Here is a 12,920-nt window from a genome sequence, read left to right as displayed (position 1 = left end):
AGACCACCCAGGAGACCACCCTTGGGGAGGGCACAGTCTGAGTTAGGGAATCGGGGAAAGTGAATGGGTAGGTTTCTGAGGGGGTGATTGACAATGTGGAACCATAGCGAGCATTTGTTTGTGCCTGAGACACCACTCCTTAAGGCCCACTGCCCCCTGCTTGTAAAGTGGCATCATAGTCAGAGTCCGGCCCCTCCTTCACCTGCACTGCATGGGGTGTCGTGGGCAGGTCCCCACCTCTCTGAGCCCACGTCACTCATTTAGAAATGTAGACCTACCATGCAAGGCTCCGTGAGGATGTCCTAAAAAAGAGTGAGGAAAACACCTAGTGAAAAAAAGCACCTGAGAGGTAGCAGATCGTCAATAAAGTGTAGCTGGTTGTTACTTTTGATAAACATAGAAGCCACTGGCCCCAGAAAGTGATTCTCAATCGTTAATAACACCCAAAACTTCCAAATGTTGGCCAAATCAGTGACAGCCAGAGGCACATCTTCCAACCCCGCTGTGGCCTTCAGTGCTCACATACAAGCTCAGGACCAAAAAAGGAAGTAAACACCAGACCAGAATCCAACTTGGTTAGCTACAGCTTTATGAAAACAACATAAATCCCAATGTTAATTCTGCCATCTACACTTCCCTTTAACAAAGTCTTTTGGGCTTTGATTTTCTTGGAGATTTGTGTTGCTGACAAATTCTGTGAAATGTAAAAGGAAAGAACTTCAAGTCTCTGTGATGAAAGGAAGAAAGAAAGAAAGAAGAAAGAAAAGAAGGAAAGAAGAAAGAATGAAAAGAGGAAGGAAAGAAGGAAGGAAGGAGGAAAGAAAGAAAGAAAGACCCTCCCTCCCCTCCCGCCCTCCCTCCTTCCTTCCCTCCTCCCGCCTCCCCTCTTCCTTCACTCTTCTTCCTTCTTCCCTCCCTCCTCCCTCCCTCCTCCCCCCCTCCCTCCCTCCTTCCCTCCTTCCCCCTTCCTTCTTCCCTCCCTCCCTCCCTCTTCCCCCCTCCCTCCCTTCTTCCCTCCTCCCTCCTCCTCCCTCCCTCCCTCTTCCTCCTTCCCTCCCTCCCTCCTCCCTCCCTCCTCTTCCCCTCCTCCCTCCCTCCTTCCTTCTTCCCTCCCTCCCTCCTCCCTCCATCCTTCCCTCCATTCCTTCCCTTCCTCCCTCCCTCCCTCCTCCCTCTCCCCTCCTCCCTCCTTCCTTCCCTCCTTCCCTCCTCTTCCCTCCCTCCCTCCTCCCTCCTCCCTCCCTCCCTCCTCCCTCCCTCCCTCCTTCCTTCCCTCCTTCCTTCTTCCCTCCCTCCTTCCCTCCCTCCTCCCTCCCCTCCTTCCCTCTTCCTTCCTTCTTCCCTCCCTCCCTCCCTCCCTCCTCCCTCCCCTCCTTCCTTCCCTCCTTCCTTCTTCCCTCCCTCCCCCTCCTCCCTCCCCTCCGTTCCTTCCCTCTCCTCCTCCGTCTTCCCCCCTCCCTCCCTCCCCCTCCCTCCCCTCCTTCCTTCCCTCCTTCCTCCCTCCCTCCCTCCCTCCCTCCTCCCTCCCCTCCTTCCTTCTTCCCTCCCTCCTCCCTCCTAAAGCCTAATAGAAGATATTAGATCTGTCCAAATGGCTCCCCGCAATCAGTATAATAGCTTTATTCCCCTCACTGAATGTAATGAGTGTCTTCAAATGGTATGAGGACATAAGCGTGTCTAGCAGTCTCTGGACACAGTAGGTACATCTTTTGATTGATGTAAAAAGGGGTAGAAAGGGAGGACGGAATACCTGAAGAAATTTCTAGAAATAATTTGCGAGGTTGTGTTATCCAAGGGGGGTAGAGGTAATGCATGTTTTTCTACACTTTCCTCTTATAGTCATTGAGTGTTGATTCGACTGCCGCCATTTACAGAGTGCGTGTTAGGTAGGCCGTGCACCAGGTGGGAGGGACGCCACGGGCCGCGCAGCCCGGTCCTGCGCTCCAGGAGCTTGGAAGAATAGAGGTAGGGTGAGAGGCTCACACATGCGCTAAGTGCCTGAAGGCCAGTGTCAGAGGTCACGCCAAGAAGGCCAGCCCTGAGGTGAGGAGCACAGTTGGGAGTGTCAAATGAAGAAGGATCCAGACGGAATTCCTGTTCTGCCCGGGCTGGGCTAACGGCATGGGATCGGGGCTGAAGCTGGGAGTCCGGGGGCGATGCTGCCGGCTCCCAGAACATCGTGCCACACGACACACACACACAACACACACGCTCACAAACACACTTAGAAACACACACGTGTTCACAACACAGATACCCACAACACACGGGCTCACGAACACATGACCACACACACTCGCACATGCACACGTACTCACACACACACCAGACCGCAAACACACACGCTCACAAGCACGCGTGTTTCCAAATATCCCACAGCCAGAGCAGCTGACCACGAGGCCTGCCAGGGCTCCCCCAGTTTTACCACTGAGAGCCCAAGTCCCAGAGAACCCTTCACTGCCCAGCAAACCTGGAGGATGGTTGCCACGGTCCCCTGCTCAGGACTCGGCCCTTCCTCCAGCTCTCATCAGGCATCCCTCCATTCTCCCCTCCCTTTCCAGCACAGAGCTTCTCAAGCTTCGAAGTGCACAGAACCACCTGAGGGCCTGGAAACGAGGGGGCTCCTTGACCTACTTCCCGAGTGTCCATTGGGAGGGTCTAGAGGGAGGGTAGGGGACTTCAGGCCCAGCCAGCCCCAGATGGTGCTGAAGCCACTTGTTCTTTGAGCAGCACCCAACAGTGCAATGCCTTCCAGGAGCGTATGGTATGGAACAACCTCTCCGGGGGGCATTCTCCAAGCACCAGCTGCCCAACCCCCCACACCGGCTCCACAAGCCTTCCAGGAAGCCAAGACCCGGCCCCGGATTTCAGATAGGGCACGGGGAAAGGGAGATAAGGGCATCCCGGCCCCTCTCAAGGGGAAGGTTCTCCCACAATGCAATGGTTTATGCAACTTGAATGTCCCATGATGCATGAATGAACAAGCGAAGTGTGGTATGGCCCAAGAATGGAACACTGTTCAGCCTCAAAAAGGAGGGAAATTGTGTCACATGAGTGAACCTTGCGGACCTTAAGCTAAGCGAAATAGGCTAGACACAAAGGGGCAAATATATGATTCCACTCATTTCAGGTACCTAACATTGTCAGATTCATGGAGGCGGAGAGCATGGAGATGGGCAACTAGTAGTTGTCCAGGATTCAGGAGGTGGATGGCGTTAATGTTGCACAACAATGGAAGTGTAGTTAATTCTACCCTTCACATGGGCACCTGAACTCTACCCTTAATATGGTTAAAGTACTACATTTTATGGTGTGTTTATTTTATCAAAATTCAAAATAAACAGTTATTTCTAACGAGATGCTTTGAGGGGAAGCCGCAGCTCTGCCCATGCCCAAAGCTTTGCCGCTGGTGTGGCAAACACACTCAGCAGGGTTCTTTTTTCCCAAGATCCAAAGGACACCACTTTGTATAATAGTGTTATTTTGTAAGAGAATCCACTCCGATTTGATTCCAATAATGAGGCTGATATAAAGTAAATAGATTCCATCGAGGTCTTTCCCTTGAAGAAAACTCATCAAGAAGATTTACCTGGTACTGGCTTTTTCTTTCTCCAATATTTTGCAGACAAAGTCAAACCATGGGCCGCCATTAGACTTCTAGCCCACCTGACAGAAATGGTCTAAGAATATTAACAGCCTTTTTCTTTTTTTTTTTTTCCTTGTTAAAGCTTTTATTTTTAAGCAATCTCTACATCCAATGTGGGGCTCAAACTCACAACCCTGAGATCAAGAGTCCTACGCCCCACGGACTGAGCCAGCCGGGAGCCCCTTAACAGCCTTTTTTTAAACCAATCCATTGGCTGAGAGAGGAATTGGGAGTGTGATTTCATACTACAGGTGGAAATTCTCAAATGAATGGGGTTTTTCCAGGAAGGCTTTACATCTAACCATTAAGAAAGCTAAATTACTTCCCAGAGAAATACTTACATCTGCCAACATTAGTTGCTGAAACTGTCACTGAGCGTTTGCTCATGTGAGTGAAGATCCCATCGTAGCTGTGCTTTTAAGAAATCTAAAGATAGGGGCGCCTGGGTGGCGCAGTCGGTTAAGCGTCCGACTTCAGCCAGGTCACGATCTCGCGGTCCGTGAGTTCGAGCCCCGCGTCGGGCTCTGGGCTGATGGCTCAGAGCCTGGAGCCTGCTTCCGATTCTGTGTCTCCCTCTCTCTCTGCGCCTCCCCCGTTCATGCTCTGTCTCTCTCTGTCCCAAAAATAAATAAACGTTGAAAAAAAAAAATTAAAAAAAAAAAAAAAGAAATCTAAAGATAAAATCATACTGAGACAAGGAGTTCCTCCTGGCAGAATCAGTTCTAAATTCAAGCCACCCACACTGGAGGACGCTGTCTTACTTGTTTACATCTCAGGCCATGGGGACTTGGAGCCTAAAAACCTTAAGGCTCCTGGTGGCTTGGTCAGTTATGTGTCCAACGCCAGCTGAGGTCACGATGTCGCGGTTCACGAGTTCGAGCCCTGTCTCGGACCCTTTGCTGTCAGCATGGAACCCACCTTGGATCCTTGGTCTCCTTCTCTCTCTGTCTCAAAAACATGAGAAACCAATGTTCCTGACCTTATCCTACAGGTCACTTCCAGGCTGCATAATGACTCAGTGATCCATCTAAAATCCTTTTATTAGATTCCTTTCAGCTTAAACCAGCCAAAGAGGATGTAGATGTTTGTAACTAAAAACCCTGGCTAATACATACATATACAAAAATGATTCTATCACAAGCGGCCGATACCGAGGTGATGTATTTAGACAATGCAACAGCGGGTAGGAAGTAAACCACATTAGGAACCCATAAATTAATTGATGTTGTGCAAAATGTATTTATTCAACAAATGCTATTAAGTGTCTTTATGGACCGGGGATGGGTGGAATTGGTGAGTATTTCTGTCTTAAAATTCCTATTTATCTCCTATTACTTTTGTAAAATACTGTATATAATAGTATTTAAGGTCTATAAAATATGTGCATTATAGTAAGAGCTACAATATGCTATGAAATAATTTTAAGGCTTTGGTTATTGAAGTGAAATTCTAAATGTACCTAAATGAGTTTAAGCCAAGTTGGCCGTGATGTTTGATATTTGCCTTTAGAGGAACTTATTGGGTAGCAAATGCCAGTTTTCCACCATTGGACATCACTGATATGAGAAAAGGGCGCTTTCCTTTGGACTTCTGCAGAGGTGCTAGCTCCCATTATGAGCAACGGGATTTAGAGAGACCTTGAAAGTTATGACCTTATTAGGATTCTGATTTACTTTGAGGGCTATTTCTTTTGCTTCCAAAGCTTGTTTATTAACTTATGATTCCAGTAAGGCCCAATCTTAGGGAGGAAAGACGGCCGTCAACCCACCAGCTCTGCCCCCTCCTCAAGTGGCAGGTTTCAGTGAGGAAGAGTATTTCCCGTACCCATATTGAAAACACTTAAAAGCACACAGTTAAACAAAAACCAAAATGGTTGCACTAATGCTTCAGCAAAGCTCGATGTTAAAGCAACCTTTTTTCTCTGATCTATGAAGCTCCTTTCCTCCCCTTCTTAGGCTCAGGAACCCGGTACCACCCTGAAAACAACTAAGGAGTCAGCACTTGCACAGTTCCTGTGGAAACCGGCTAGACCCTGTATTTCTCTATGAACCCCCCTCCCACCCAGCCCATTCCTTCCTGGCAGTTTTTTGAAGGCCATCACCTGCCAAAGACCATCCTTTGCCCAGCAGAGCAATAAAGCCATATTGTTCCTCTTTATCCCAAACTCCGTCTTCACGTTATATTCTGGCTCCGAAGCACAGAGGTTGGTTTTCGACAACGGTCTCCAAGGGACCTCTGTCGAGTAGATGAAACACTGACGCCTACTTTCCCAGCCCCGCTCACAAGCACAGAGCATTGATTTTCTTGTCTAATTACAAAACAGCATTCTTATCAAAATAAACGTATGGCGTTGTCGCACCCAACTGTTAAGAAGAGCTCAACAGAAATGCTCAACTGGACGGAAACCACGTCTGGAATCTGACGTTCTCTGCGAGCAGATGTCCCGAGTTGGGACACTTCCTCATTGTACTTCTTTATCCCGATCATCTTCAGAGATTACCTGATGTCAGCTGTGTCTTTATCCCAGGTCTGTTGGGCAGAGATGCCTGCGGTTGGGGCTAAGGATCTTTCTGTTTTGGTATAATTTCTTAGAAAATTATTTTGGAGGAATTATTCCTTCAGTAACTGTTTTCAAAACCAAGGGTTAGGAAATTACAGCTAGAAGCCAAGCCCCACCCACTGCCTGTTTCTGTAAATAAACTTTTATTGGGAAACATGTACACCCGATTGTTTCTGTATGTCTCCAGCTGCTGCCGTTATAACGGCAGCGTTTGAGTATTTGGGACAGACTGCACGGCCTGTAGAGCCTAAAATATTTACTATTTGGCTTACGCAGAAAAAAAATCACCAACTCCGGATGTAAATCATGAAAAAAACTTAGACGATAACTTAGACCAGTGTAAATAAAGCATATTATACTATGTTTGCACTTGAGACAAATAATATAAAATTTAATGAGTTTATACGTTTATTTCCCTTTACTGTTCTTTTTTTAACCTCTATGTTTTTCAAATATTGTAGAATAAAGATGTATACGTTCTGTTAACAGGAAAAAAATAATATAATTTATTTGCTACACACGAAATGGCAGAACGTTATTTGAAGTTAGACCGTAAAGCTGTGTATTGAAAATCTTCAGGGCAACAACTCAAAACATTTCTTCAAAGAGGATCCATAATAATCCCACAGTGGAAATAAAGTGGAATCATGAGTAGCTGTGGGTAATTAGTACAGATCTAGAGGCTGAGAGATTTTTTTCAGAGAAGCGGGCTAAATCTCAAGAAGAACTATCTTATTTAATCCTTACGTCATGTTGGCTGAAATTAAAAATATTACATTTCCGGTATGAATCAATCTACACAAGTTCGTACAAAATGCAAGAAGAAATGAGAGCCCAGTGAACTGAAGTGTTTCTGAACACCTGGAAAGTTGAAAGCTGAACCGTCACAGAAGAGAGTAGGTGGGGTTATATTAAGGCCACAAGAGCTGAAGAGAAGGACTGGATAACTTACCAGGGAGAAAACCAGCAACAATGACCTCTGGCCTCAAAGTGGGGGTTGACTCTGCTGTGTAGGTACACCCAGCATCAGGCAGTTGGGGACAAATGGTTCCACATAATAGGAGTATACAATGAACCCAGGGAGAATGTAAAAAAGGTATTTTCCAAATTCTTTTATTTATTTATTTTATTTTATTATTTTTTTTTAAATTTTTTTTTTCAACGTTTATTTATTTTTGGGACAGAGAGAGACAGAGCATGAACAGGGGAGGGGCAGAGAGAGAGGGAGACACAAAATCGGAAACAGGCTCCGGGCTCTGAGCCATCAGCCCAGAGCCTGACGCGGGGCTCGAACTCACGGACCGCGAGATCGTGACCTGGCTGAAGTCGGACGCTTAACCGACTGCGCCACCCAGGCGCCCCTCCAAATTCTTTTAAAGGAAAATTGCTCAAGCTGTCGGGAAACCTTTGCCAGTGAATACGGTGCTGATCAGTGACATCTTGGAATACCTACTGAGTTGGGGGTGATCTCCAACTGCCCTGATCAGGAAGAGGTTTGTGTAGGAAATCTACTACCGAGGACAGGATTCTAGCCTCACCGGGTAATCTTCCGCTGGGCAGTGGGTGCTCGGAGGCCTCAGGAGGTGCCACCATCTGTGATATGTGGGGCTTGATGGCAACAGTCTACATCCGAGAAGATCGGGATTCAGTGATCAGGCACGGTGGGACATCTGGAGGGGTCTGAACCTCTGCAGGGCCGGGCCGGGGCCTTATTCACCACTTCCCGGGAAGTGCCTTGCTCAGAATTCACTCTCAATAAACATCTATTGAATTAGGTTAGTTTGGAATCAATCGTTGCCAGTGACTCTGTGAAAATATCTGAATTCAAAAAAAGCAAGACGTATGTCTACACTTAAGGATAGTAAATCTTTCCTGAATGACAAAGCTAGAAACAGATAAATCTTACATCCCCTTTCACAGTTTGTTTATTCATTCAACAAACATATACTAAGCACCCGCTCGTGCCAGGAATGATGCTGTGCACTACAGATGAAGTAGTGAGTGATCTCTGACCGAATACGCTTACAGTCTTGCCGAGAAACAAGGTATTCTAATACAAGGATATAATTCATATAATGATAATAATATATAATAATAGGGGCACCTGGGTGGCTCAATCGGTTAAGCGTCCAACTTCGGCTCAGGTCATGATCTCGCAGTTCACAAGTTTAAGCCGCGAGTCGGGCTCTGTGCTGACAGCTCGGAGCCTGGAGCCTGCTTCGGATTCTGTGTCTCCCTCTCTTTCTGCCCTTCCCCTGCTCATACTCTCTCTCTCTCTCTCAAAAATAAAACATTAAAAAAATAAAAATAATAATATACAATAATTATCTGTAATATATATTATTTCTATTAATTAATACAACACATTATAATTATGTATAATATAACAAATAATTTATTTATTATATATTAATACATAATAATTATATTATTATATATTATAATTCATATGATAGTATAATTCATCTAATAATAATATAATGCAAACATGCAGGCTTATAGAACCCATAGCTCTAACACTCTTTGAAATGTTATTTCTTTGAAATGCTATTAAGTACAGATACCTTGGGGTACCTGGGTGGCTCAATCACTCGAGCGTCTGATTCTTGATTTCCACTCAGGTCATGATTCCAGGGTCATGGGATCCAGCCCCATGTCAGGCTCTGCACCGAATGCGGAGCCTGCTTAAGATTCTTTCTCTCTCTCCCTGTATAGACACTCTACCTATATTCCATAAGTACTGTTGAGTATATCTATGTTCTAGGAAACTGTAGCACTTGAGATATATCCTATGCTTTTCTCAGCTGCCGACTGCTGGGGGCAATATCCTGTATGGCGGAGTTCTCTTGTTTATCATATAAATCGATGCTCGTAATGATGTTACATCTTTGTAAATTTGTCAGTATAAACACGCGTGCGTGTTTAGGGAGTATTCAGCAAATATGTGCCTGTGCTTCCTCGGGGAGTTTAAAACGTGTAACTGCATCAGAAATCACCGCAAGCTGTGTTCAGAGACTAAAAATGGTATTTGCCTAATTTCGCAGATGCCAAAATTCTGAGCCAAATTATTCTGATTCTGATTCCTAGAGTCTGAGGAAGGATAAACCACCACCTTCCTTTTTATAGCCGGAGAAAGGTTCAGATTTCAGTCTAAGTGGTCCCCGTCTGTGGCTCCCTTTGCATTTGGTGTTCTCTCTTCCAAGCACTGAAGTCCTCTCTGGAGAAAAGGAGCCCGCTGATGTCACTTTAAATACACTTGCAATCCACTCTCTCTCATTTGGGCTTGTCATCGGTCCTGCTTAGAGTGAGGCTAGAACTACGACCTATGACTTACCGCCTTCCCGTTGCACACTGAGCTCGGCTTGAGCGACCCCATGAGGACAGAACATTTGAAAACTGAAATGCAAACATTTGTATTTCATTCTCCACTAATTTACCAAACCTGATGCCTTACCCTGGATGGCGTCTGGAACAATGAACCGCATTCCTACGCGATCTCCCCACGCAGGAGGGACATTGATTTTTGTCAATACACTGGTCAATGAATCAGCTTGTCTTCAGGCTGGCCCAGGGAGGACCATGAATCGACCAGCCTGGGAAGTGAGAGGGAAAGCCAGGAGATTCTCCTGGCAACTGACAAAACTGTCGTGTCCCAGACACAGGCAAATTGGAACTAAAGTCTGGAGTTTTAGTTTGAACAACATGCTCCTTTTTCAAATCTGACTTGACTGGTGAGACTTCAGCTTAAGTGATTCTTTGGGTTCGCCCACCTGTTGAATAAGGAAAAACGCAACCTAAGTTGTAAGCAATTCCACATTTGTGCTGAAAGCAAGGCATGAACCATAGCTCTCCCAATGTGGACTGTGCATGATGATTGAACACATTCCAAAACTGAGGGCAGACTCCCCCGGTGGAAACAGTTTTTACGGGATGACGTAAAATAAAATGTACCAATGTCATCAACTTGTTTCTGACGAAAGTAGTCTGACTATTTTCGTGTTTACAGAAGATTGGATTTTTCGACTTTTCTTCCAACTCTTTCTTTTGGTATCATATAAATATGGCCTATGATGACTTTGCCACTTAATAACAAAATATATTGAATGGCCTTCAACCGCTGACAAATTTAACTTTTTCTTCTTTAACCGCGGTGTGTATGCATTAATGGAGGCAGAGTCAAGGAAAGAGAGAGTAACAGAGTTCTCCAACAGAGAGGTAACTGGGCAAATACCTACGTTCTGAAAACATGCAATCTTTCCTAAGCGATCTAGAGTGGAATCAAAAGGTCTTCTTTCACAAATCGTCCTTGTAGGAGAATTCAAAATAATTTACGTAGATTTTCCCTTGTCCAAAAGATGGAACTTAATCCCCACCCCACCTCTTGAGGGTGGGCTACACTTCATGACTCGTTCCCAAATAATAGAGTAGAGAAAGGGGAAAACAGTGATTCCGCAGTGGACAGACCTCGCCAACATCTCCTTAACCAAGTGATGAAGATTCACAGCATCTGTGGCGTCATGTGGATGTGACATAATCCCTGATATCACGTGGCAAGAGGAAAACTTCCTCTCCGTGGTTGATCTTCATTCCTAAAGCCCGTAACTCCCATCTCACCGTGAGAAAAACATCAAGCAAGCCCAGACTGGATTTGCCTGGTTCCTACTCCTTAAGACTGTTCAGGTTATAAGGTAGAGGGAAGGAAAGAACTGTCACAGGCCAGGGAAGACTAGGGACATGACGATTAAATGCAATATGGTACCCTCTATTGGATCCTGGAACAAAAAGAGGACGTTCGTAGAAAACCAGGTGAAATCCAAATAAAGCGTGGAATTACGTTAATAGTAATGTACTAATGTCAATTTCCTAGTGTTGATGAGTGGATCACAGTTATGTACGATTTTAGCGATGGGGGAAGCTAGTGAGGGGGACACAGGACGTCTGTACTACCTTTGCAGCTTGTCTGCAAATCTAAAATTATTCTAAAATAAAGTAATAGCAAGATAAAAAGGAAAACCACATAACATTAGCTGTTCATGGTTAATGTAAGGAAAACACAGACTGAAATTGTGAAAGTATGACCAGCTTGCTAAAAACCAAAGAAAATCTGGTTCTTTACTTTTCAGCACAATTATAAGGGATCGACACCCGTCATGAGTTCATTACAGTACTCAGCTCTTTTTCTGTTTTTCCTTCAGTAAGACTCAAGTACATTAAATTAAAAAAAAAAAAAGGTTTTCTCTTTTCTTCCTTCTAGATTTGTTTTTAATCACCTCGGTGAAGCAGAACATTATTGTCACGACCATTTCCACTCTCTCTGTGGCTCTATGACTTCCCAGTATCCATTTGATCTTATTTCAATAATAGTACCTCAACTGTTTTGGAAGCCCCATTGAACAATGTCTAGTAAGACGGTGAATCGGATTGTAAAGCGCCCCCCCCCCCCGCCCAGCCAAGGTAGGACATACATCCAAAGTTAGGACAGTGCTACTGCCTGCCTAGCATCTGAAATCTGAACAGAGGGACATAACCTAGGCCACTTTGTCATTTCAGTAGTTGGGCTTTCATAAGTGTGCTACCTAGACTGCTTGAATTTCCCCAATTCTGTTTCCTAGTCTGGTTCTCCAATATTCCATCACTAAAGGAGCTCTCTCATTCCCCAAACAGAACTATTTCTCCCACAGGCCTATTACAGAGCCAGCCATTCACACTGTTCCTCAGGAATGTTCTGGAACGTGCCCATTTGAAGTCAATACATGGAAGAGCAGTAGCTAAGTTGTTCGGCCGAGCAGCCCGAGGAAATCACACTACATTTAACATTGGCCATGAACGTCAAAAGATTCTCTTCTGTGTGTTAAAACATCGCTGCAAAACTTCCGGATACAGTTTACAATTCTTTTTTGTTTTGTGAGGCCTTGTGCAAGTTAAGAATACCTGGTCAACTGGAGAACTTTGAACTCTGACTATTTGATGATATTAAGGAATGATGATTAATTTTTTAGAGGCGATAATGATATGGTCATGTTAATTTTTTTGTAAAGAGTCATGCCCTTGGAAGTGTATACTAAAGCATTTGTTCATTAAATAAATGGCTGACATTTGCTTCAGAATGACTCAGGAACAGAGAACAGTGGGTGAGGGTAGAGAAACATGCCAAGAATTACCGACTCTGGGTGGTGAATACATAGCTGTTTTCTCTTCCATACTATTTCTCTACTTTTGTGTGTTTGGTGTTTTCCATAATTTAAAAATATGATAAAACAATGGCTGATCATATCTGAATTATGCATTCTTACTGTTATAGTTACTATTAATAGCAGGATTTTGTGAAGTGTATTTACTGAGTTGATTGAGAGATGATGGTTAGAATGGTACACACCAAGAATTTTTACTCCTTATATCCTCTGGCTACTTGCCCATCACAGCCAAGCATACAAAGTATTCTAAGAGAAGAAGGAGAAAGTTGAAGTGAATGTTCCCTTCTTCCTCCGAAGGGATACATTTTTAACTTCTTGTAACTATGAAAGTCTGGATCTGAGTCTAAATTCCTAATTTTATGATAGGACATAAGGGTTAGGGAATAAATCTACTTATTTATGAAGAACTCAGATGTCACCAAAGGCATTGTGGTCCTAAATTAATCTGTATGCACAGTACCTTTTAAGAAATCAGTTTGGCATAACATTTCCAGTTCAGTAACTTCAGTTTAGAGATTAT

Source organism: Lynx canadensis, chromosome F2, assembly GCF_007474595.2.
Source record: "Lynx canadensis isolate LIC74 chromosome F2, mLynCan4.pri.v2, whole genome shotgun sequence".
Lineage (NCBI taxonomy): Eukaryota > Metazoa > Chordata > Mammalia > Carnivora > Felidae > Lynx > Lynx canadensis.
This window is presented reverse-complemented; position numbering follows the sequence as displayed.